General features: G+C 42.3%; 1 protein-coding gene across 2 annotated transcripts in view; it reads left to right on the forward strand.

The window, feature by feature from the left end:
* The first annotated feature begins 6,145 nt into the window (after window positions 1–6,145).
* The window catches only part of dagla (diacylglycerol lipase, alpha), a 309,507-nt gene continuing 288,517 nt past the window's right edge, over window positions 6,146–27,135 (forward strand). For both annotated transcript variants that reach the window (XM_072272422.1, XM_072272424.1), the window contains exon 1: window positions 6,146–6,332. The gene's annotated coding sequence lies outside the window, so the exon portion shown is untranslated. The remainder of the gene's footprint in view (window positions 6,333–27,135) is intronic.

A 27,135-nucleotide genomic window follows, 5' to 3' on the forward strand; every position in this document is an offset into this window, starting at 1 on the left:
AGGCCAGGCAGCATCTCTAGGAAGAGGTGCAGTCGACGTTTCAGGCCGAGACCCTTCGTCAGGACTAACTGAAGGAAGAGTGAGTAAGGGATTTGAAAGTTGGAGGGGGAGGGGGAGATCCAAAATGATAGGAGAAGACAGGAGGGGGAGGGATGGAGCCAAGAGCTGGACAGGTGATAGGCAAAAGGGATACGAGAGGATCATGGGACAGGAGGTCCGGGAAGAAAGACAAGGGGGGCGGGGGGGGACCCAGAGGATGGGCAAGGGGTATATTCAGAGGGACAGAGGGAGAAAAAGGAGAGTGAGGGAAAGAATGTGTGCATAAAAATAAGTAACAGATGGGGTACGAGGGGGAGGTGGGGCATTAGCGGAAGTTAGAGAAGTCGATGTTCATGCCATCAGGTTGGAGGCTACCCAGACGGAATATAAGGTGCTGTTCCTCCAACCTGAGTGTGGCTTCATCTGTACAGTAGAGGAGGCCGTGGATAGACATGTCAGAATGGGAATGGGATGTGGAATTAAAATGTGTGGCCACTGGGAGATTCTGCTTTCTCTGGAGGACAGAGCGTAGATGTTCAGCAAAGTGGTCTCCCAGTCTGCGTCGGGTCTCGCCAATATATAAAAGGCCACATCGGGAGCACTGGACGCAGTATATCACCCCAGCCGACTCACAGGTGAAGTGTTGCCTCACCTGGAAGGACTGTTTGGGGCCCTGAATGGTGGTAAGGGCGGAAGTGTAAAGGCATGTGTAGCACTTGTTCCGCTTACACGGATAAGTGCCAGGAGGGAGATCAGTGGGGAGGGATGGGGGGGGGACGAATGGACAAGGGAGTTGCGTAGGGAGCGATCCCTGCGGAATGCGGGGGGGGGGGAGGGAAAGATGTACTTAGTGGTGGGATCCCGTTGGAGGTGGCGGAAGTTACGGAGAATAATATGTTGGACCCGGAGGCTGGTGGGGTGGTAGGTGAGGACCTGAGGAACCCTATTCCTAGTGGGGTGGCGGGAGGATGGAGTGAGAGCAGATGTACGTGAAATGGGGGAGATGCGTTTAACAGCAGAGTTGATAGTGGAGGAAGGGAAGCCCCTTTCTTTAAAAAAGGAGGACATCTCCCTCGTCCTAGAATGAAAAGCCTCCTCCTGAGAGCCGATGCAGCGGAGACGGAGGAATTGCGAGAAAGGGATGGCGTTTTTGCAAGAGACAGGGTGAGAAGAGGAATAGTCCAGATAGCTGTGAGAGTCAGTAGGCTTATAGTAGACATCAGTGGATAAGCTGTCTCCAGAGACAGAGGCAGAAAGATCTAGAAAGGGGAGGGAGGTGTCGGAAATGGACCAGGTAAACTTGAGGGCAGGGTGAAAGTTGGAGGCAAAGTTAATAAAGTCAACGAGTTCTGCATGTGTGCAGGAAGCAGTACCAATGCAGTTGTCAATGTAGCGAAGGAAATGTGGGGGACAGATACCAGAATAGGCACCGAACATAGATTGTTCCACAAAGCCAACAAAAAAGCAGGCATAGCTAGGACCCATACGGGTGCCCATAGCTACACCTTTAGTTTAGAGGAAGTGGGAGGAGCCAAAGGAGAAATTATTAAGAGTGAGGACTAATTCTGCTAGACGGAGCAGAGTGGTGGTAGAGGGGAACTGATTAGGTCTGGAATCCAAAAAGAAGCGTAGAGCTTTGAGACCTTCCTGATGGGGGATGGAATTATATAGGGACTGGACATCCATGGTGAAAATAAAGCAGTGGGGGTCAGGGAACTTAAAATCATCGAAAAGTTTAAGAGTGTGAGAAGTGTCACGAACATAGGTCGGAAGGGATTGAACAAGGGGGGATAAAACCGTGTCGAGGTATGCAGAAACGAGTTCGGTGGGGCAGGAGCAAGCTGAGACAATAGGTTGGCCAGGACAGGCAGGTTTGTGGATCTTGGGTAGGAGGTAGAAACGGGAAGTGCGAGGTGTGGGAACTATAAGGTTGGTAGCAGTGGATGGGAGATCCCCTGAGCGGATAAGGTCGGTGATGGTGTGGGAGACAATGGCCTGGTGCTCCTTAGTGGGGTCACGATCAAGGGGTAAATAAGAGGAGGTATCCGCGAGTTGTTGCTGTGCCTCGGCAAGGTAGAGGTCAGTACGCCAGACTACAACAGCACCCCCCTTATCGGCGGGTTTAATAATATGGTTAGGATTAGTGCGGAGGGAGTGGAGAGCAGAGCGTTCCGAAGGAGTGAGGTTGGAATGGGGACAAGGTGCGGTGAACTCGAGAGGGTTGATGTCCTGTCGGCAGTGAGCGATAAAGAGATCCAGAGCAGGCAGAAGACCAGAGCGGGGTGTCCATGAAGAAGAGAAGGGTTGAAGACGGGAGAAGGGGTCATCGGTGGGGGTGGAAGAGTCCTTGCCGAAGAAGTGGGCTCAGAGACGGAGACGGCGGAAGAAAAGTTCCGCATCATGGTGAACACGGAACTCGCTGAGGTGTGGGCGAAGGGGGACGAAGGTGAGGCCCTTACTGAGGACAGAGCGTTCTGCCTCTGACAGTTGAAGGTCGAAGGGGATGGTAAAGACCCGGCATGGATGAGAGCTGGGATCAGAGGGGGGAGGGGGGAGGCTGGGGGTGTCAATAGAGAGGGGAGGGTTGGGGTGAGAGGAAGATGGAGCCTCTGAGGGCCCAGGAGCTGACGGTGGGAACTGAGGGAGATGGGGTTGCAGAGTGGTGGTGGGGGAAGAGGAGACGGGAGTCACAACAGCAGCACATAAAGACCCGGCCTGGAATTCAAGGCTGGAGTCGTAGTTGGTGGTTGCGCAATCACTTTGAATGTCTCCATGGTCGTTGCTGGAGTCCGGGTTTTGAATATGCCCTGAGGTGTTGGAGCCGGCGAGATCAATGGCAGAGGCCGCAATCTGAAGTTCATGCCTGCTAGTTTCATGGCCAGCAGGCTCTGGAGTCCGTAGATGTAGGATCTTGCGATCTTTGCCTAACATGACAAAGTCAAAAAGACGGTGATTGCAGGCGTGAATCCGACGGAGGATGAAATAATGGGTAGGACCATTACATAGGACCATAGCTAGGGGTCCTAGCTATGCCTGCCTTTTTGTTGGCTTGTGGAACAATCTATGTTCCGTGCCTATTCTGGTATCTGTCCCCCACTTTTCCTTCGCTACATCGACGACTGCATTGGCGCTGCTTCCTGCATGCATGCAGAACTCGTTGACTTTATTAACTTTGCCTCCAATTTTCACCCTGCCCTCAAGTTTACCTGGTCCATTTCCAACACCACCCTCCCCTTTCTAGATCTTTCTGTCTCTGTCTCTGGAGACAGCTTATCCACTGATGTCTACTATTAGCCTACTGACTCTCACAGCTATCTGGACTATTCCTCTTCTCACCCTGTCTCTTGCAAAAACGCCATCCCCTTCTCGCAATTCCTCCGTCTCCACCGCATCTGCTCTCAGGATGAGGCTTTTCATTCTAGGACGAGGGAGATGTCTTCCTTTTTTAAAGAAACGGGCTTCCCTTCCTCCACTATCAACTCTGCTGTTAAACGCATCTCCCCCATTTCACGTACATCTGCTCTCACTCCATCCTCCCGCCACCCCACTAGGAATAGGGTTCCCCTGGTCCTCACTTACCACCCCACCAGCCTCCGGGTCCAACATATTATTCTCCGTAACTTCTGCCACCTCCAACGGGATCCCACCACTAAGCACATCTTTCCCTCCCCCCCCCTCTCTGCATTCCGCAGGGATCGCTCCCTATGCAACTCCCTTATCCATTCGTTCCCCCCCCCCCCCCCCCCACCATCCCTCCCCACTGATCTCCCTCCTGGCACTTATCTGTGTAAGTGGAATAAGTGCTACACATGCCCTTACACTTCCTCCCTTACCACCATTCAGGGCCCCAAACAGTCCTTCCAGGTGAGACAACACTTCACCTGTGAGTCAGCTGGGGTGATATACTGCATCCGGTGCTCCCGATGTGGCCTTTTATATATTGGCGAGACCCGACGCAGACTGCAAGACCGTTTTGCTGAACATCTACGCTCTGTCCGCCAGAGAAAGCAGGATCTCCCAGTGGCCACACATTTTAGTTCCACATCCCATTCCCATTCTGACATGTCTATCCACGGCCTCCTCTACTGTAAAGATGAAGCCACACTCAGGTTGGAGGAACAACACCTTATATTCCGTCTGGGTAGCCTCCAACCTGATGGCATGAACATCGACTTCTCTAACTTCCGCTAATGCCCCACCTCCCCCTCGTACCCCATCTGTTACTTATTTTTATGCACACATTCTTTCCCTCACTCTCCTTTTTCTCCCTCTGTCCCTCTGAATATACCCCTTGCCCATCCTCTGGGTCCCCCCCCGCCCCCCTTGTCTTTCTTCCCGGACCTCCTGTCCCATGATCCTCTCGTATCCCCTTTGCCAATCACCTGTCCAGCTTTTGGCTCCATCCCTCCCCCTCCTGTCTTCTCTTATCATTTTGAATCTCCCCCTCCCCCTCCAACTTTCAAATCCCGTACTCACTCGTCCTTCAGTTAGTCCTGACGAAGGGTCTCGGCCTGAAACGTCGACTGCACCTCTTCCTAGAGATGCTGCCTGGCCTGCTGTGTTTATCAGCAACTTTTATGTGTGTTGCCTGAATTTCCAGCATCTGCAGAATTCCTGTTGTTTGCTCTGAATTGGTAGACACCTTCGCTGAACCGTTTCACTGAACAGCTGCATTCTGTCCGCCAGAGGAAGCAGGATCCTCTGGCGGACAGAGCCACACATTTTAATTCCACATCCCATTCCCATTCTGACATGTCTATCCACGGCCTCCTCTACTGTCAAGATGAAGCCACACTCAGGTTGGAGGAACAACACCATATATTCCGTCTGGGTAGCCTCCAACCTGATGGCATGAACACTGACTCCTCTAACTTCCGTTAATGCCCCACCTCCCCTTAGAACCCCATCCCTTATATATATATATTCTCTTTTCCCCCCTTTTTTCTTTTTTCTCCCTCTGTCCCTCTCACTATTAACACCTTGACCCCCCTTTCTTTCTTTCTTTCTCCCTAGGCCTTCCGTCCCATGATCCTCTCCCTTCTCCAGCCTTGTCTCCCTCTTGCGAATCAACTTTTCAGCTCTTGGCTCCATCCCTCCCCCTCCTGTCTTCTCCTATCATTTCGGATCTCCCCCTACCCCTCCCACTTTCAAAGCTCTTACTATCTCCTCTTTCAGTTAGTCCTGATGAAGGGTCTCGGCCCAAAACGTTGACTGTACCTCTTCCTAGGGATGCTGCCTGGCCTGCTGCGTTCACCAGCATTTTTTGGTGTGTGTTGACTGAATTGGTGGTGCTTCTGACCTATTTGGACCAGCTTCCATGCTATTGCTATTCCCAGAGCTTCTTTGAAATAATATTCTGATTTAAAATGTCCAGAGATTGCCACTCTCTGTTTGTTAACATGTGCTTTATTGATTTGCCACTACAAAGCAGATTGCTGGAAGTAAGCAACAGATCAGGCAGCATCTGTGAAGAGTAAAACAATTAACATTACAGCTCAGTGGTCCTTCATCAGAAATTAATGATGCCCATTTAATGGACTTTATAATTCAGTGTTAAGTATGAACTAATATTTAGAGCAAAATGAGGCTTGATTTCTAAAAAATATTTATTTTTGTTCTATGAATTTTCTTCCATTGTGCTAGGCTGAAACCTGCATATTAATCTAATCTAATCTTTGCTTTTGGTAACATTTTACCTCCTATTCTAAACTTGATTGACAGGTTTCTCTTGGCCAACTTGTATCTCTGCAACAAATATTAAATTTGAATTGTTCCTAAGATAATGAGGTTGCTGCTTTTCTACTTTCACCCATGATAAGCAAAGAACTCATAAATGCCATCATGATGAGTTATAGGCCTTTCCCATTATGAAAGAATCTTAGTAATGCAGCATTACTACTGCAATTTCCTGTTTTACAAATAGAGGAGGATACCAATTGTGAAATGAGTTATGTAGATGTGAGTCCTGACGAAGAATCTCGGCCTGAAATGTCGACGGCACCTCTTCCTACAGATGCTGCTTGGCCTGCTGCGTTCACCAGCAACTTTGATGTGTGTTGCTTGAATTTCCAGCATCTGCAGAATTCCTGTTGTTTGCATGTAGATATGAGATTGTTTCTTGAATTTAGTTTTACAAACATAGTGCTACTGCTGTCATTTTAAGTTGATACTCAAGATATAGCTGCACATTTTGCCTGCAACGTATTGAAAGAGGAACTAACCAGGACTCTCATTAATTGTATACATCTGAAGATTTCAAGTGGTCAAGGCGGCTACGATTGATGTTTTGCAGTGTAAGTACTGTATCTTGGGAACACAGCTGCTTTTACTGCCGTTAATTATTGGAAGTTCTAAATGAAGTTTGTTGTCATTTTATGTGCTGTTTAGTGTATCTGAGGCTGAAGTGCAATTCACTTAAGTAATGTTAGATTTAAAACAGGGGTAGGCAACCTTAAGCACAAATGATTTTCTAGCATGTGTTGTTCATTAATTTGAGGCAAACCATAACTAGATGTATTTAAATGGATAATTCCCATATTTCAATTTTTTTTATGGCACTTATCTGGCCCACCATCCGCTCATTAATATGCGATCCGGCCCACAGAGGCAAAAAGGTTGCCAACTCCTGATTTAAAATTTGAATAGACATTTAAAATATATTAATTTTGACATGGTGGCATTGGTAAGAGGAACATTTATTGTCTATTCCTAATTGCTCATGAAATATTGGTGTTGAAATACTGCAGTCCTTCTGCTTAGTAAGGAATTCTGGGCTTTAGTAACAACGAAGGAATGGACGTTAACAACTCGGTTGTCAATTTGTTTGCAGTAAATTACTCTTGTTTGAAGTTCATTAGCTACGGTAAATCAATCAAAACTATTTCAAGAGCAATTCTGATTTTTCTTTGGATTATGAAAATTGAGAGATGTGCTTTTGAATTGGAATGTCAAATGTTTCTTTGAAAGTTCTTCTGAGATTGACAATTAAGCATTTCCAGGGGATTTCTGGATATTAATAAGCATATATTTAGTCTATCTTCATAATATTGTTCCCTTAACTCAGTTATCATTCTGGAAACTATGTTCTATCCATACCGATTCGTTATTCAGTCAGAGAAAACACTCAGAGGCCACGTTTTTGCTCGATCAATTCTTTATTTAATTTGATCCGAGGAGAGGTAACCACCATATGCATCTGCAGCGTCTGGCAATCAACTCTGCCTAGCACGAGTACAAGGTTACATTTATATCCAAAAAAAAGGTTTCAGTTAGCACCTGTTTCCCCTGTCCACGCTTATGACGGTTTTGTGGTTAGCAATTTCATCATGGTCATAATAGCTTCACGTGCAGAGGTACAGCTCAGTAAGCACTCCTATTCTAAGAGATGAGCATGCAGTTGCAACATCCTAACCGTGCCCGGTTCTGTTGTCTAGTTCCCGCCCCTGCTCTATTTTCCCGGTCACATACACCATTTAACCCTTCCTATCCCATACTCTAACCCCCTTTTCACTTACACAGTACCCTTCCAAGGTTTCCATAACTAATAATGTATGCAGGGTATCAAACCTGCTGCTCTATTTGAAGTGTGACCAAGACTCAATATTATTGGTGCATAAATCTTTGTATTAATCGCCACTAACCCGGAGATAAAAATCAACCTTCCATAAGTATGTTGATTGCTACTTGTACCTGTCCACTAACTCCGTCAGTAGTATCTGTTGGTGCCCAACTTTATTTTCTCCACCACACTATTTCAAATATAAAACACCGTCATCTTCTCTGGGAATCTAAAAGGATTTGTCTTAATCCTACCATTAGATAGTTGCCTCAATTATTTTTGAATTTGTTGGGAATATAATTACTAATTGTTCCTGGTTACATTGCTCTCTCGTTTATGTAAACCATGTTTCCAGCATTTAAGAATGCTGCCATTGTGCTCTCACAAGTTTGATTATTTTGTAAAGAAGAATGAAAAAGTTGAAAAGATTTTGGAATATGCAACATTATTAAAGCTTGATAGGCTGTGGAGTTTTGACTAATGTACATTAATCACAAACCTAAATCACAAGTTAATACATTAGTGTTTGTGGACTGAGAAGTCTTCTTGTAATTACATGGGCCTTTTTATTGTAACTACAACTGCCCTTGATCGTTTTTTTTAAGATATGCTTGCTCCAGATGTGCTGCTATGAAGGTTTTATAGATGGTGGTGTGGTCCCAAGAATTAGTCTGAGGGAGACCTGTAAAGCAGGCTTGTATTCTTTGGAGAGAGCGAGAGATTATTTCATTGAAATGTATGCAGTTCTTTGATGGCTTGACAGAATGGTTGGTGAGAATCCCTATCTCAGTGGAGAGTCCAGAAAAGATTCTAGATGGTGAAATAAAGAATTGTATCAAGTTGAAATTGGACAAAAGATATTTTGTGTTGAGTGGAGAGTTAAAAGTACATCAATGTGAATTGTGTGGGCGCTCTAGGGATTTTTCAAAATGTAATTTTTCTAATTGTCCCTTAAGCAGTAACTTGTTGGATCATTTACAATGGTGGTGAAGTGCAGCCATGTTAATGGGTGCCACATATGGTAAAAATCCCTGAGCATTTCAATGAACCAGTGGTGTTTAACAGCAACCTGATAGTTTTATGGTTATCATTATTTATACTAGCTTTCTATTCCAAATGCCAGGCCTCGGGACATTAGTCCTGTAATCTAGCCACCACTGTGTCGGTTTCTGAAGCCTTGTAACCATTAATAGAATCAATGAAAAACCACATTCAACAGGACGTTCAACTAGTGTGCAGAAGACAAACTGTGCAAATACAAAAGAAAAATGAATAATAATAAACAAATAAGCAATAAGTATTGAGAACCTGAGATGAAGAGTTCTTGAAAGTGAGTTCATAGGTTGTGGGAACAGTTCAGTGACAGGGCAAGTGAAGTTGAGTGCAGTTGTCCCATTTGGTTCAAGGGCCTGATGGTTGAAGGGTTATAACTGTTCTTGCACCTGGTAGTGTGAGTCCTGAGGCTCCTGTACCACCATCCTGATGGCAGCAGCAAGATGAGAGCATGACCTGGATGGTGGGGATCCCTGATGACGGATGCTGCTTTCCTGTGACAGTGCTACGTGTAGATGTGATCAGTGGTGAGGAGAGCTGTACCTGTGATGGACTGGGCCGTATTCACTATCTTTTGTAGAATTTTCTGTTCAAGAGCATTGGTGTTTCCATGCTAGGCTATGATGCAATCAGTCAAAATACTTTCCGCCACACATCTGTGGAAGTTTGTCTAAGTTTTAGATGTCGTGCTGAAACATTCATGCCGAATGCTGAATGGCAAAATGAAACTTGTCTCCTTTTGTCCTATCATTACTCTGATAATTGAATTCGGTAGTTTAGCATAAATCACTGGTGTGTTTAAAATGTTATTTCCTTTTGCTAATGGGACCTGTTTCATTGGAATATAACTCTGATGTGATTGTTTGCTGGATGAAAGAGTATGTTGACCCCCAATTCTGTTCCTTCTGAATGTGGATTGTGACATGGGACTAAAATTATTCCAGCCTCACCCTATGAAATGACACAAATATTGCTTGATCTACTTGAATATTTCCAGTATTTTCTGTTTTTATTTGCAATTATAATAACTAGGTTATTGTAATTTGATTTGTGCTTCTGCTCTTCTGTTGCTGAATGTTATTATAATTCAATTTGGTTCAGTTCTCTTTCCAGTGTTCTTCAATAATTCTATTAAGGGATGACTTAGGCATCATAATTACCGTGAGTATAGTTTAATGGAATTTTTTGTTCTAATTTGATAAGTGTTTTTGTGCAAATCAGGAAACTAAATTTAATTCTGAGAAGGCCATGACTTACTATGTGAGCTGGATTGTAGTCTTGGTTAATAGAAGTTATTATCCCTGTTATCTTATTCATTTTCTTTATTTAGCATAGTGGGCCCTTCCGGCCTTTTGAGATATGCTACCCCAGCAACCCCTGACAAACCCAATTATCTTTAATCTAGTCATGGGACAATATACAATGACCAATTAACCTACCTGTTATGTCTTTGGACTGTGGGATCCAGAGAAAACGCACACATTCCACAAGGAGAATGTACAGACACTCTTTATAGAACAGTGCCGGAATCAAACTCTGGAATGCCTGGAGCTATAATTACGCTGTACACTGCTACACTGCTGTGGCATTTACAGAGAAAAAGCTGAGAGGATTTAACTGTGAGAAAAGTCTGCATAAAGTTTTAGTATTAATTGGAAGCATATAAGAACCAAATAACTAAGGGATTATCCGATTCATTACAGGAATTTGCTGCTCTTCTCTGGTCTGCCTTTTGTGTTCCATACTTAAGACAATGTTCCAAGCCTACGTTGGTGGCCGTCTCACACTTTTTCTATGCTACATCAACAACTGCATTGGTGCTGCTTTCTGCACCCATGCTGAACTCGTTGACTTCATCCACTTTGCTTCCAACTTCCACCTTGCCCTCAAATTTACCTGGTCCATTTCCGACACCTCTCTCTCCTTTCTCGATCTCACTGTTACTGTCTCCGGAGACAGCTTATCCACTAATGTCTATTATAAACCACGGACTCTCACGGCTATCTGGACTATACTACTTCCCAAACTTTTACTTGTGAAAGCACTATCCTTTCTCTCAATTCCTCCATCTCCACCCCATATGCTCTCAGGATGAGGCTTTTCATTGTAGAATGAAGGAGATAGCCTCCTTTTTCAAAGAAAGGGGTTTCTCTTCCTCTACCATCAACACTGCTGTCAACCACATCTCTTCCATTTCATGCACGTCTGCTCTTACACCATCCTCCCACCACCCTACCAAGGATAAGATTCCTCTTGTCCTCACCTACCACCCCACCAGCCTCTGTGTCCAGCACATAATTCTCCAAAGCTTCCGCCAGCTCCAATGGGATCTCACTACCAAACACATTTCTCCCTCTCCACCCAATTTCTGCTCTCCGCAGGATTACTCCCTTTGCGACTTCCTTGTCTATTTGACCCTCCCCACTGATCTCCCTTCTGGCACTTCTCTTTGCAAGTGGAACAAGTACTATACCTCCTCCCTCACTACCATTCAGGGCCCTAAACAGTCTGTCCAGGTGAGGTGAAATTTCAACTGTGAGTCTGTTGGAGTCATATACTGTATTCGGTGCTCCCGGTGTGGCCTCCTGTATATCGGTGACACCCCCCCACCCCTTCACCATTTCCCATCCCCTTTTCCCTCTCTCACCTTATCTCCTTGCCTGTCCATCACCTCCCTCTGGTGCTCCTCCCCTCTTTTCTTCCATGGCCTTCTGTCTCTTTCACCAATCAACTTCCCAGCTCTTTACTTCAGCTCTCTCCTCCTGGTTTCACCTATCACCTTGTATTTCTCTGTCCCCTCCCCCCACCTTTTAAGTCTACTCCAGTTTTTTTCTCCAGTCCTGCTGAAGTCTTTCACCTCGAAACGTACACTGTACTCTTTTCCTAGATGCTGCCTGGCCTGCTGAGTTCCTCCAGCATTTTGTGTGTGTTGCTCTGATTTTTAGCATCTGCAGATTTTCTCTTGATTGTGGGAGAAATCAGAATCAGGTTTAATATTGCTGGCACACGTTGTAAAATTCGTTAACTTTACCGCAGCAGTACAATGAAGTACATGATACATATAGAGAACAAAACTGCATTGCATTAAGTACATATACAGTGGCATGCAAAAATTTGGGCACCCCTGTTCAAAATTTCTGTTACTGTGAATAGCTAAACGAGTAAAAGATGACCTGATTTCCAAAAGGCATAAAGTTAAAGATGACACATTTCTTTAATATTTTAAGCAAGATTACTTTTTTATTTCCATCTTTTACAGTTTCAAAGTAACGAAAAAGGAAAAGGGCCCGAAGCAAAAGTTTGGGCTCCCTGCATGGTCAGTACTTAGTAGCACCCCCTTTGGCAAGTATCACAGCTTGTAAACACTTTCTGTAGCCAGCCAAGAATCTTTCAAGTCTTGCTTGGAGGATTTTCGCCCATTCTTCTTGCAAAAGGCTTCCAGTTCTGTGAGATTCTTGGGCCATCTTGCATGCACTGCTCTTTTGAGGTCTATCCACAGATTTTCGATGATGCTTAGATCGGGGGACTGTGAGGGCCATGGCAAAACCTTCAGCTTACGCCTTTTGATGTAGTCCATTGTGGATTTTGAGGTGTGTTTAGGATCATTATCCTGTTGTAGAAGCTATCCTCTTTTCATCTTCAGTTTTGTACAGACGGTGTGATGTTTGCTTCCAGAATTTGCTGGTATTTAATTACATTCATTCTTCCCTCTACCGATGAAATGTTCCCCATGCCACTGGCTGCAACACAAGCCCAAAGCAGGATCGATCCACCCCCATGCTTAACAGTTGGAGGGGTGCTCTTTTCATGAAATTCTGCACCCTTTTTTCTCCAAACATACCTTTGCTCATTGCCACCAAAAAGTTCTAGTTTAACTTAATCAGTCCACAGGACTTGTTTCCAAAATGCATCAGGCTTGTTTAGATGTTCCTTTGCAAACTTCTTAGGCAAGGGCCTGGACCCGCTGTCACTTGCCTATGGCTACAATAGGTCTGTGTGGATCTTCATGTCTGCAATCTACCTGAAACTGACCTGTCCCCATGGTGGCAGAGCCAACAGAAAAAGATAGACATGATGTGTTTGTTGTCAGTGTCAGCGTCAGCTGGAAGTATGGTTTATCATGCACACAAGAAATTCTGCAGATTCTGGAAATCCATTTATCACATCTTCCTGTTTGAGTCCTCGGCAATACAGAACCTGCTGTTTAGCTGTTTTGGTCTGTTCTGACGGAGACTGTTGCTGTCCTGGCTGCTGTGCAAAAGATCTTTTCTCCCTTAAACCAAAGCTATTCCAATTCAGCAGTGTGGAATGTTATCCAGTTATTCCCTGTTTGTTGAGCAGAGCAATTTTTTTTCAGTGAGTTAGCACCCCATCAGTCTACTGCCAAACATAAGCAAAATAATGGAGGAAATCATTGACAGTTCTGTCAAGCAGTACTTGTGAACAGACTGCTCACTGAAAACTTGATTTTGTTCCACAGATCTCAAATGTCAATATGGATAAATTAGAGCTGAGGTCAAAGTGATTGCCATTGATATTCAGGGAGTTTTTGTGCTATGAAGGAGCTCTTAAAAACAAATTGCAAATATAAGAGAACGTCCCTTCACTGTCAGTCAGTTCTAATGTAAAAGAAAATGGAGAGTTATGTAAATTATTGCATGATTGCTGTAAGAGCTAGGGGCAGTGTCTATGATGCAGATGTCTTCAGCTCCTTCATCAGTGGCCAGAATTAACTCTTGTGTAAGCAAGGACCAGAACCGCACCCCCCTTTGCAATTTGCCTACTGCCATAATAGTTTACACCAGATGCAAGCTCACTAGCTCTCCATTTGGCCTTGGACCACCTGGACAACAGCAGTACCTACGACAGGCTGTTGTTTATTGATTACAGTTCAGCATTCAACACCATCAGCGATACTAATAAACAAGCTCCAAAACATGGGCTTTGATACCTCCCTCTGCAACTAGATCCTTGACTTCCTCATTGGGAGACCATGGTCAGGGCGGATTGGAAATAACATCTCCTCACTGGCAATCAACGCTGATGCACCTCAAGACGTGCTTAGTCTGCTGCTCTACTCTCTCTACACTCATGACTGTGTGGCTAGGCACAGATCATGCCATCTATAAATTTACCGATGACACCATATGGTGATGAGGAGGCATACAGGAGTGAAATTAATCAGCTAGTTGAATGGTGTTGCAACAAAAACCTTGCACTCAATATCAGTAAGACCAAGGAATTGATTGTGGACTTCAGGAAGGGGAAGTAGAAGGAACACACCAGTCCTTATCGAGAGACTAGCAGTGGAAGGGCTGAGCAGTTCCAAGTTGCTGGGTGTCAATGTCTCTTGAGATCCATCCTGCCCCCTATATATTGATGCAATTATGAAGAAATCAGAGTAGTGGCTATCTTTCATTAGGAGTTTGAGATTTGGTATGTAACCAAATACTTTAGCAAATTGCTGCAGATGTACCACAAGAGCATTCTAGCTGGTTGCATCACAGTCTGGGAGGGAAGGGCCATTGCACAGTATTGGAAAAAGCTGTGGACAGTTACATACTCAGCCAACTCCATCATGGCATTAGCCTCCCCAGCACCGAGGACATTTTCTAAAGATGATGCCTCAAAAAAGTGGCATCCACCATTAAGGACTCCCATCAACCAGGACATGCCCTCTCCTCATTACTACCATCAGAGAGGAGGAGCCTAAAGACATAGTCAATTTTTAGGACCAGCTTCTTCCCCTCTGTCGTTGGATTTCTGAATGGACAATGAAACAACCCATGAACATTACCTCTCTATTTTTGTACTACTCATTTGATTTAAACATTTAAGCATATATTTCTTAATGTAATTTATAATATATTTTCTGTGTTGCAATATACTGTTGTGCAAAACAGAAAATGTCACGATGTATGTCGGTGATATTAAACCTGATTCTGATTCTGACTTTTTCTTCAGCATAAGAGAAGTGGGATAATGGCAGGTGAGTGTGCAATATTTGGTTTTCATTGCAGCTCTTTGGTCAATTAAGTGGTATTTGCCTACCTGCAACCAAATGCTGACAGCATCCATATTGAACCGATAATTATAAAATATCTATATCCATTGTGAAAGAACCTGGCCACCTTTCCGTGATATTCAATGACATTGCCATTATTGAATCTGGACTGGGAGCAGGATCTCTTTTGCTAAGCAGCTTATTTCTATCAGCCATATAAATACTGTGACACAGGAGCAGGTCTAGTTGAGTAGTTTTAAAAGTATTCAGCTGCATCATTTAGGAAAAGACAGCCTACCTTATTAGCACCCCAACACTCATTAATATATCACATTGCTAAGTTTACCATCTGAGTAGAGTACAGTAACTCACCTGAGTTTCTTTATAGAATCATAGTTATAGAACACAGAAACAGCCTTTCAGCCCAATCCATCCATGTTAACCAAGTTTCCTTCCTGAGGTAGTCTTATTTGCCTTCAATTGGCTGATATCTCTCTTCACCTTTCTTATTCATGTACCCATCCAAGTGTCTCTTAAATGTTACAGTCTTATCCACCTTTAGTGACTCATTCCATAAACTCACCATCCTTTATGTGTAGGCAAAATCTTGCCTCTCAGGTCTTTCCCCTCTCATCTTAAGCTTATGCACTGAACTTTTAAACTCCCTTACCCTGAAAAAATGATGATGACCATCCACCTTATCTATGCTTCTTGTGAATTTATAATCCTCTGTCATTTCACTCCTTGGTCTCCTTAGCTTCAGGGAATAAAATCCCAGTCTCTCCAGCCTTTCCTCATAACTTGTGTTCTTCAGCCCTGACAGCATTCTTGTTTTACATAGAACAGAACAACACAGGAATAGGCCATTTGGGCCACAAATGTTAAGCCAAAGCAGCTAAAAAGCAAATCAAAAACACCCAAACACTAATCCCTCCTACCTACACAATGTCCATATCTCAACATCTTCCTTGCATCTGTGTGGCTACCCAAACGTCTCAAAAGCCTCTGATGTATTTGCCTCTACCACCTTACTGGGCATCCTCTGAATTAAAAAAAAAAACTTACCCCTCACACTCCCCTTGAATTTACCCCATTCACCTTCAATGCATGCCCACTGGTATTAGACATTTCAATCCTGGAAAACAGATGCTCTCTCTCTGTCCATTCTATCTATGTCTCTCATAATCTTGTAAACCTCTAATGGATCTCTCCTCAGCCTCCGGTGCTCCAGAAAAGACAACCCAAGTTTATCCACCCTCTCCTGATAGCACATGCCCTCTAAACCAGGCAGCACCCTGGGAAACCTCTTTTGTATCCTCTCCAAAGCCTCATCGTTCTTCCTATAGTGGGGTAACCAGAACTGTACACAATATTTCAGATGTGGTGTAATCAGAGCTTTTATAAAGTTGCAACATAACCTCTGGACTTTTGAACTTGATGCTCAAGCATTCCATAAGCTGCCTTAATTCTTGTTGACCTGTGTAGCTACTTTGAAGGAGCTATGAATTTGGACAGTGTATTGTCTCTTTGCATCTGCCCTACTGAGTTGCAACACCTCACATTTACCTGGGTTAAACTCCATCTACCATTTCTCACCCCCTATCTGCAACTGATCTATGTCATACTGTATTATTTGCCAGTCTTCTATGTTATGCACAACTCCACCAGTCTTGGCATAATCCCCAAATTTACTAGCCCCTCCCCTGCCAATCTGCATTTTCATCCAGGTCATTTATATACAGTACATCACAAACAGCAGGGGTCCCAGCACAGATCTCTGCAGAACTCCACTAATGACAGACCTCCAGCTCGAGTAAATTCCTTTAACCGCTACCATCTGTCTTCAATGCAGAAGCCAGTTCTGAAATCAAACAGCCAATTCACCATGGATCCCTTGCACCTTAACTTCTGGATTAGCTTCCCAGGAGGGACTTTGTCAAATGCTTTACTAAATTCCATGTAGACAGCATCCACTGCGCTTCCTTCATCAAACTCTCTTGTAACTTTGTCAAAAGAACTCAATCAAGTTGGCAAGGCATGCTTGCCACACACAAAGCCATGTTAGCACTCCCTTATTAGACCATGGGTTTCCAAATGCTCATTTGTCCTATCCCTGAGAATTTTCTCCAGCAATTTTCCTACAACTGCAGTGAGACTCACTGGTGTATAGTTCCCAAGATTTTCCCTTGTTCCCTTCTTAAATAGATGTACGTTAGCCACTCGCCAGTCCTCCAGGAACTTGCCTATGGCTAGGGAGGACATGAAGAGACTCGTCAAAGACCTAGCAACCTCGTCTCTTGCCTCCTTCAATAACTTGGGGTGAATCCCACCAGACCCTGGGGACCTATCCACCTTAATAGTCATTAGGAGGTCCAATACTTCCTCCTCCTTGACCTCTAAATGCCCTAATATGTTTGTATACTCAGCAATGATCTCCTGGTTCTCCATATCCTTTTCCTTGGTAAATCTGAGGCAAAGTACTCATTAAGTACCTCACTCACGTTCTCTGCATCCAAGCAAATGTTTCTCCCTTTATGCTTGGTCCCACCTTCTCCCTAGCTATCCTGTCATTTTTATGATGTATGTGTGGAATGTCTTGGGATTCACCTTAATCCTATTTGCAAAGACTTTTCATGGCCCCTCCTGGCTTTCCTAATTCCCTTCTTTAGTTCTTTACTGGCTTCAGTATACTCCTCACATGCTTTGCTTGATCCTGACTTCCGAAGCTTTACATACTTTTCCTTTTTCTTCTTGACTAAACTCGTCACCTCTCTGGGTATCCAAGGTTCTCTCATCTTATCTTTCCATCCCTGTCCTTCCTTCTGCACCCTTTCCAGCTTAGTGACACTCTTGTTACAGCTAGGCAACCAGAACATGCATAATGCTCTAAGTGCCGTCTCACTAATGCACATTTAGCAGCATTTTTGAGCCTTTACTTGGAAATACAGGGTTAGCAAATGCATGGAAAACCTCCCTCTAATTTCTTCTGTCAAGATATCTACCATTTTGACTTGAAAAGTATCAAATTTATGTAATCTCTTCAAAATTATGGAGTTTTGATACCCTGTCTGCTCTATTAACACTAGGTGTACCTTCAACATGAGCTGTAGTAGTCCATGGCAGCTTTCTATCACCTCAATGGCAATTAGGGAATATGGAATAAATGTCTTTGTTGCCTATGATTCTATATTTCATGATTTAAGAAATACAAAATTAAATATTTTCTTTGCTCAGAATACATAGATAGATTAAGATCTGACAGATCCAGATTCAGATTAAATTTTCTATATGTCAATCTGGGTGTTAAAAAAACCTTGCTTCTTGACGCTCTCTGAATAAACAATATACATGGTAACAATAAATACAATAATATGAAATGGTGCAAGAAATGTGCTAAGTTGCAAAAAGCAAATAACCAAGAGGTAAAATTAAGAGTCTGAGAACGTGCTGCACAAGTGAAAGAGGTAATTGGTTCTAAAGGCTTATAGCAGTGTGGAATAAATAAGCTGTTCTTAAGTCTGATCATCCAAGTCCCGAACTCTTGTTTATGTTTATTGTAAGGTTTAGTGTAAACCTTGTTGGCATCTATTGATTTTGTTCGTTTAATAGTAGGGCACTTCTCACAGCAAGCTGAGTTTTTAAAACTGTAAATTTTTCAGCCAACCAGTGACTAATGTCATTTAGAAGCTTTCCTTAACGGCATGACAAAGGACCAATGTTTTGCATGAATACTGAGCTACTGTGAAATGCAGTTCAGGACCCATCCATCCCTTGCACTTGGTTTCAGAAGGAGAAATTATGGACTTGTACTGTCAGTTTTCCCTTAATTCCATAAGTTTTTACTGCCTGACCAAGCATTCAGTTCAGTCAGAAATTTGTCCTCAAATCCATGAGCTTTAATTTTAACATATAATTCAATTGTATAGCTTTACTGGATGGCTTCAAGAGGCCCATGTAAATTATTTTGATGGACATTGCTCAGTTAATTTAAGATAATTCCTCAAATAATTGCTAGATTTGTGTGACCTACCTTTATACCAGTCCATATAAGCCTCTAAATTTGGTTAACTATTTCTTTGTGTTCATAATACTAGCTCTATGAATTTTTAAAAGAGGTTGCAGTGAGATCTCACTTTTATATTTCCCTTTCTCACCTTTTTAAAATAATTTCTTCAATCTAAAGAAGCCACTATGAATAAAGAACATTTTGACAGATTATGCCTAAAGCATCTGAATTTAAAGGAAACTTAACTTTTTAAACTGTTTTCCTGCTTCTATTAAACTTCTATTGAGTTTTAGCCTTTGACTTGTGCTAAAAGTTTAATTGAACTTCATCTTGATGATCGCCCTCCTCTGATTAGATTTTCCACATGAGTGGAGGTATACTAGCTGTATTAACAGATTTGGTGTCCTGCATGAAGTTCTGTTAGTTTTAATGCCTCGTGTTTATATTTCTGCATTACAAAAGTATAATGACTTAATTTTCATTCAGAAATTTGTGCTGAATCTTTCATGGACAGTCATAAACTGCTGTTAATCAGCTTTGTTTTCTATTTGGTGAAAATGGCTTTGACGTGTAACAGTAGAATTTCTTTATTTCAATTATTATAATCTGGATGTATTTTTGGAGTGGAGTTGTCTCAGCTTGATATCAGTGCTGGTCTTGCTTAGTAGTTCAGTAATCTTGACAAACTGACTACTACACTAAATATTCTCATCTTACTCCTCCCACTGTCAAGCCTGTTCTTAGCACATCTCCTGGCCACATTTCTTCATTTTCAAACTTCTGTCTGCTCCACTGTAGAAGGCGGTGAGAGGAATAAATCTGAGAATGTATTCAATGGTTGTGTGGATAAATGTATAGATCGGTTTCATTTTGAGCCTTGTTATCTGCAGTAACTTTATTGGTTACCATTTGATTTGTGCACCTGCCTGCAGGGTGGGTGAGAGATTGTGGCATGGAGAATAAATTGGGATTCCAGCCTAATATATGCCAAAGATAAGTGTATGTGGATATTGGGTAAGAGCAGATTGGACACAGCTTATAGTCCATTCACACTTTTAACTTGCAGAGACATGGCCAATAAAATAACAGCAACAAAACCAAATTCTAAGGAATGTTAAAATGAAAAAGAATTGCAATTTGAAATATTGATATGTTTGATTAGAAATGGTGATTAAAAAGACATGTGAAATTGGCCTGATTCTTAAGGCCATGGGTGAGGATATAGAATTATCCATTAATCTTGAAATGAACCCTCACAAAATCTAGTGACTGGAGTTGTGTGGGTGCCCCCTTTTCTGATGTATGAAGTGGAAGGAACGTCTTCAGAATATTTTATGGGGCAATATATATATTTTTTTAATTGTCAAATAGTAGTCCAGAAAATTATGCTGGAGAAGGCTGTAAAATGGGGGAACAGGGAATCAAAGATAGAGATTAATTATGCTTTTTTTTTCTCCTTTAGAAGTTATCCATTTTGTAGAGCAACATTAGGACACCCTGTCAGTTTAGCCATTTATGTGAACCGCACAATCTACGGTGACAACTTTGGACATGTGTTTCAGTGTCAGTGCCAGTATCCGGACTTAACAGGAAACTTCCAGATGGTTGCTAATAAGAACGATAATGCTCCAGCTAGGGATCAGTTACAGTGCGCTTCTGAAAAACGAAGATGAACTGTAACAGCTGGCATTTGTATAGTGACTTCTGCACAAGATGTGGCAATACTTCACAGGCAGAATTTAGAAGTAAGTGATTATGATGGAAACCTACCATTCTGATCACAGGAGCATTTTGGCAGTAAAGAAATGGCAATAAATGGTTTGCGAATCTGATGGCTGACCAGCGTGTTTAAGGGACTTGTGATCTGAGTCAGTGTGATCAGGAATCTGATCCAATATGGGCATGCTATAAGAGATTGTGAATATTGCGTGAGCAGAGCAAGAAGCAAAAGGTTCTTTAACCTACAGTTTAAATAATCCAAGCTATGACATATACAGTATAAATTAGGAAGAGTTTAAATTATACACAAAATGAAGAAAAAGGAATGGAAAATACGGATAGGATAGATCAAAAATTTTCTCTAAAAGATTATTCAACATAGGTACCTTCTGCGAAATGATTTTTATTTCTGTGCCAGAGTGATTATTTTAACAGTATTTATGGTCCAAATAGGTCAGTAACTGGTGAATGTATCAGCTTAACTCTTTCCGTCATATCATATTTAAGTGCTTCAACTTCTTGCTGTTGAAAGGATTTTGAAGTTGTATACTGTTATGAATATAAAGCTGTTTGAATGTAACTGTCGGCAAGAGATGTGGTGAGAACAGTCTTGACAGTGGAAGGAACAGAATGAGAATGGTGAATATCTCAAGTGGCATGAACATCGGTTTCTCAAACTTCTGGTAATGGCCCATGTTACCCCCCCTCCTCCTCCCCACCTTGCTGGGGGCAGCCCTCAAGTGTTGTCATATATTCTGGAGTTAGCATAGAATGCCCACAATGCTTAGTGGAACAATACAGAACACAGGCAACAAAACATCAGCAACAAATGAAGGCCCTAGTGATGGTTTTGGGAACAGAGGGGAGTTGAGGTTTAGAGACAGGGATGTGGAGGAGTTAGAGGTCAGACCTCTGCTCTGTGTTCGAAGGCCAGCGATGTAGACAGGTGATGTGGGGCAGCCTCGGGCAGCAGATGTGAGGCAGTCAGCCTGCACTTTGGGGTTAGATGATTCCCTAGTCTGCTGTACCAAGCTGTGATGCACTGAGAGAAGATGCTTTCGATGGTGCATCAATAAAAATGAGTAAGAATAGATACAGATGTGTCAAATTTCTTTAGGCTCTTGAGGAAGCATATGTATTGGTGACCTTTCTTGTCAGTGTGAGTGGTGTATCACAAGGAGTTAGGAGTCATCTGTAGTCTCCCACAAGCACAAGATATTCTGCAGATGCTGGAAATCCAGAGCAACACACACAAGTGCTGGAGGAACTCAGCATGTCAGGTAGTATCTATGGAGGAGTATGAACAGTCGATGTTTTGGACTGAGACCCTTCAACAGGATTGGAGAGCAAGTGGAAGAAGCGGATTGTTGCCATGCAGAGTTGGTTCCTTGTTCTGTTTCAATGCACTAACCAGATCTCTATGAACAGAATGTAAGACAAGCTTTTCACAGTGTCTTGGTACAATTGACAATAACAAACCAATTCCAATACTGAACTACAGTATTGATATCAAGCTGAGGCAACTTTACTCTAAATTTAACATGTACATTTGATATATTCGTTTATTTTCCGCTTTACGCAGTTCCCCACTACGTCAGAGAGGCGTGGAGGGAAATCGTCTGCTAACCGGAGAAACTGCAGATGCGATGTATCTTTCCTTTATACTACTAAATATCAGCACTTTTGTGGAAGTACCCAGGAATGAACTGAGAAAGAATCTTTATCTTTTTGGAGTAAATGTGTATGTACTACCAATCACAAATGTTCCCTTGCAAGCCTTATTAAGTAACTTTATGTTTTGGAACACATAAGAGACAAAATATCCAAATTGAAGTTTTAAATGTAAAGCAAGACCAGAAATTACAGGATCTCCCCCCCAAAAAAAAAGAGTTAATTACTAGTTTCTTATCATCAGTGCTGAGAGATTTGCTGTTTCAATTTTTGTATATTATTGAAGACTTGCATGTGACTGGGAGTGTAGGAATCATTGGTGTAAGTTAGGGCTATCAATCAATGAATTTCAATTAACATGTGCAGGTAACACAGTTATAAATTAGCATCTTTGTAAAATGTGTCAATTGTGTAGATTATCATTTAGTTTAGCAAGCCCTGAGTTTTTACAAAAATAACAGTGGAATAGGTAACCCCGAATCATATTCATTTGTGCCTAACAACAACCACAGGTGCAAATGAATCTGAATCATGTTACTTATTCCACTGTAAAACTTCTTTCCCTGAAAAACTTAAGGGCTCAGAATCACCAGTATCTCAGTAATTTTTGTGGGTAACACTTCTAGTATTCTATTTTACAAGAATATTGAAAATAATTCAATAAAGCAACATTTGGTCGGTAAGTTGCTCTTTGTTAATAAATAAAGGGGAGAACAAATGGGTTTAGTTAAAGTTATGATATATGTATGAATTCCTGTTTATAAAATTAGCTTTATTTGTCAAATGTACATTCAAGTATCAAAACATAGAGTTGCATTGTTTGCATTAAGTCAAATCAAATCAATATGGTTTGTGCTGGGCAGCTCGCAGGTGTGGCCATGCTTCCAGTGCCAATATCCGAAAGTTTATATGATCTCTTTGTTAAAGCTTAATTCAAGTTTACAGCCTAGTTTCTGAAATTACTTTCTATTAAAGTAGCATTAAAATGATGTGAATATATTTCAGCCAAACCATTATTTTATGCAATTTGCAGAATCAAAAGTGATTTTTCCAAATTTTTCAGCTTTTGCTTAATATTTCCACTTTAAAAAAAAGTATCTCTAATCAAATCGATATGCATTAGGCATCCAAATTTGTTTTGTTAGAGCAGCTAATATCTGAAGGAAACTAGAACATTCTTCTAAATCATCACATTTACAATAAATACACACAAAATGCTGGAGGAACTCATCAGGCCAGGCAGCATCTATGGAAAAAAATACAGTCGATGTTTCGGGCCAGGATCCTCAGTCCTACCAAAGGGCAGACATCCCACCCTGCAAAAACTCATTTCAGGGAAGTCTTAACCTCATTTCAGGGAGGCCTCAACCGGAAGTCTCAACCTCATAGCAGTCTGTGTCAATGAATTTGTTAATTTTGCAAGACATCAGATTCACAAGTGTTTTGTGAGACAGCTGACTTCTGAATTCTGTCTTAATGTGCCATGTTCACAGTAGCTGCTGTCTTGGTTGATGACCAGGCATAGTTTTTTGCTATTTCTGAATCAGGAAACATTTTTCCTGAATAGCTTGCCTGTGTGCTTACACACCTGGAATGGCAGGTTATGCTCAACAATGAAAGATGTAAAGTACACCTCATCTCTAATGACCTTCTCTGTCAGACTTTCGTTTTCTGCTGAAAAAAACTCTGAAATACTTGAGCAGCCTTCCCTGCGCTTAGCCTCCCTGCTATGTTGTGGTCCCTTAAAGAAATAAAAGCATAAGGTGTATCCTTATTACTGGTGTGCGCTGCTTAACGTCCATTCGGACAACGCCTAATCGCATATACGTCCATAGTCTCACACTCAGACACAGACACACAGACAGACAGACACACACACACACAGAGTCGGGACTTCTTTATGGATTGTCACTTTGTCGCGGTGTTGAGGCTTGTGTGGTCCCGAGATCCCGAGAGCAATGCCATTTGGAGCTATGCTCTTGGTAGGGTCACCCATGGCAGTAAGGTCGAGGGTGAGGCCCCTGACAAAGAACTATCCAACCAAGACCTCAACGGTAGAACAGGCGGACGAAGTTACTTTGAACTCAACGGTTGGGAAGGCGGATGAAGGCTGCAACAAATCCATCAGCTCCAATCGCCGTGGTTTCCATGCCATTGGAATCAGTTGATTGATTTGTTAAGTATTGTGCGCTTCTTGGAGTGCAACATCAAGTACATGTTAAACAAATACACGCACAGGCCTCTTCGCTCTGTGGGCCACTTCTTATAGATCAACAGAACGAAGGCCATCATCCTCGACCTCAAGGGATAGCCACGACGACGACGAATAGTCGGGATCAGAACTTACTTTCTTACATTGAAATGGGGGATTTTAAATGAGTGATTTAGAAGTTCTGTATCTTCAAGTTCAAGTTTATTGTCATCTGGCTGATTGTCCACAAATGAAACAACCTCTGTCCGGACCACGGTGTAGCCACAATCCATATATCACACACACCACATAAAACAATATATTACCATGTTATTTAATAAAGTGTAATTCAAAATGCATATAAAGTACGCAGCACAGGTAAACAGTTCGCTGTCCTAATGATGAGACCTCGGTGGTGGCTGGATATTTATTGGAATTGTTTTTTCTTCTGAAAACGGCTGCGCTTAAACCCAGCCCATCGCGGGCTTCGATGTACCTGTAAGTGGAAGTGCTTCAGGAAAAAAAAACCCCGAAGAATTTGCTTCCTGCGAGCGTGTTTTTAAAGATGTCTTAGCAGACAATTTTGGAATTTCGCTCCAATTTAAACCCCGCTCTAATCCCCTTTAAGACGCCAACACGCCCTTACCGTATAGGACAGCTTCACGTTGTCACCACCAGCCTTGGGAATTTCTTCACCAGGCTTTTGTACTTCATCACCGACAGTTGTCTGGATGATTTCAGCGTCATTACAGACGGCAGTAACTGAACTGATGGAATATGGAAGAGAGAGAGAGGTCAACTGTAAAACCCGCCCACAGAGAAAACTGATAGGTCTACTTAGCACAAAGAGAGATCAAGCAGGATTCATTCATTTTCTTTCTTTCTTTTTTTTCCCTCTCCCTCTCCCTCTCTAAAAGATCTATTTCTGGGATATTGTATATAATTTGCGGGCATCAGGGAGCTGCTGTCGATATGTGGGAAACTCCCGCAACTCCTGGGAGAGGTGGGATGTCTGCCAAAGGGTGTCAGCCCACAATGTCAGCTGTACTTTTTTTTTCCCATAGATGCTGCCTGGCCTCCTGAGTTCCTCCAGCATTTTGTGTGTGTTGCTTAGATTTCCAGCATCTGCAGATTTTCTCTTGTTTTGCATTTACATTGAGTCCTTCCTCCTCATTGGCTAAGCCAGTCTGTTGTCTGCCACAGCAGCTTCCTCTCTTCTGATTGTCTCTCTTCTCTCTTTTGCCTGTTCTACTCATCTCTCCCTTGCTTGGCAGTGCTCCTCCTTTACCCAGTCCAGACACTTGCTGCATTTTCTTTCTTTAAATGGAAACAAAAGGAAGAGCTTCTTCATTCTTTCATAATGTTCTTTTTGCTACATTGATCTTATGTCACTCTGTTCTACTGTAATGATTTAGTATAACAGTAAAATTTTTTACAATTACTTAATGTATTTAATTGATATAAAATTCAGAGAGGTCCAGAGGCTCTATTCTCTTCATGCTCCACAGATCTAGACTCTCAACAATTTCAGGGTTGATCACTCAGGACTGAGATGAGGAGAAATTTCTTTACATATTATTGTATGTCTTTGGAATTCCGTACTTCTGAGGAATGTGGAAACTCAAATTAGTCCAAGCAGAATTCTATAGATTTTTGGATAATAAGAATCAGTGGATATGGGGATCTAATGGGAAGTAGATGAGGCACAGGATCTGAGTCTGGAATTTATTGAAAGGTGGACTAGGCATGCCGGGCCATATAGCGTATTACATTTCTATTTCTATTGTTTTAGTTTGTTTTATTTTACCATTAGCTTTTATCATATTGCAATGCTGAAAATGTCGTATCACAAACCCCTAACAATACAATAAGCCTTGATGTTCCTTTGGAACTGCTTTTGATGCTTCAGTATCTGCTTCCTTTCATGAACTAGATGTTGTTCTGATGGTGCAGTCTAATCAGTACATGGAGTATAAAATACTTTGTCTTGTGCTCTATTATTTGGTTCTGTAGCATATTGGTTGTTCAATATGTTGAATCAATGCAGGTTTTTGATCTCATTTTAACTATTTATTATTTACTCTTAATTTATTGTCCATTTTAAAGCTGGAGGCAAAATATTGACACAAACAACAGGAATTCTGCAGATGCTGGAAATTCAAGCAACACACATCAAAGTTACTGGTGAACGCAGCAGGCCAGGCAGCATCTCTAGGAAGAGGTACAGTCGACGTTTCAGGCCGAGACCCTTCATCAGGACTAACTGAAGGAAAAGTTAGTAAGAGATTTGAAAGTGGGAGGGAGAGATCCAAAATGATCGGGAAAGACAGGAGGGGGAGGGATGGAGCGACCTCTCATATCCCCTTTGCCAATCACCTGTCCAGCTCTTGGCTCCATCCCTCCCCCTCCTGTCTTCTCCTATCATTTTGGATCTCCCCCTCCCCCTCCCACTTTCAAATCTCTTACTAACTTTTCCTTCAGTTAGTCCTGACGAAGGGTCTCAGCCTGAAACGTCGACTGTACCTCTTCCTAGAGATGCTGCCTGGCCTGTTGCATTCACCAGCAACTTTGATGTGTGTGGCAAAATATTGATCCCATTTTCTATGGCCTAGTATAGTCTTTCATGACAGCTTCGAAAGATGGAAAAGCCATTTCATTTCGATAGTCAACAATAACTTTTCAAATATTAGCAGTAATACTTGTTGTGCAGCAGAATATTCATCTAATTGCAGAATCACACACACTGATTTATTCATCCAGTACAAAATTTGTTTCCAGTGATCATCCTCGTTATGTTTTCAGTAAAGTAGAAAATATAATGCTATTTTCTTCTTGGATCAAATCTACTTTGTATATGGACAGTGAAAATGGGCAGCATTATTATCTTGGCATTT

The sequence above is a fragment of the Mobula birostris genome, chromosome 11 (genome assembly GCF_030028105.1).
Source record: "Mobula birostris isolate sMobBir1 chromosome 11, sMobBir1.hap1, whole genome shotgun sequence".
Taxonomy (NCBI): Eukaryota; Metazoa; Chordata; class Chondrichthyes; order Myliobatiformes; family Myliobatidae; genus Mobula; species Mobula birostris.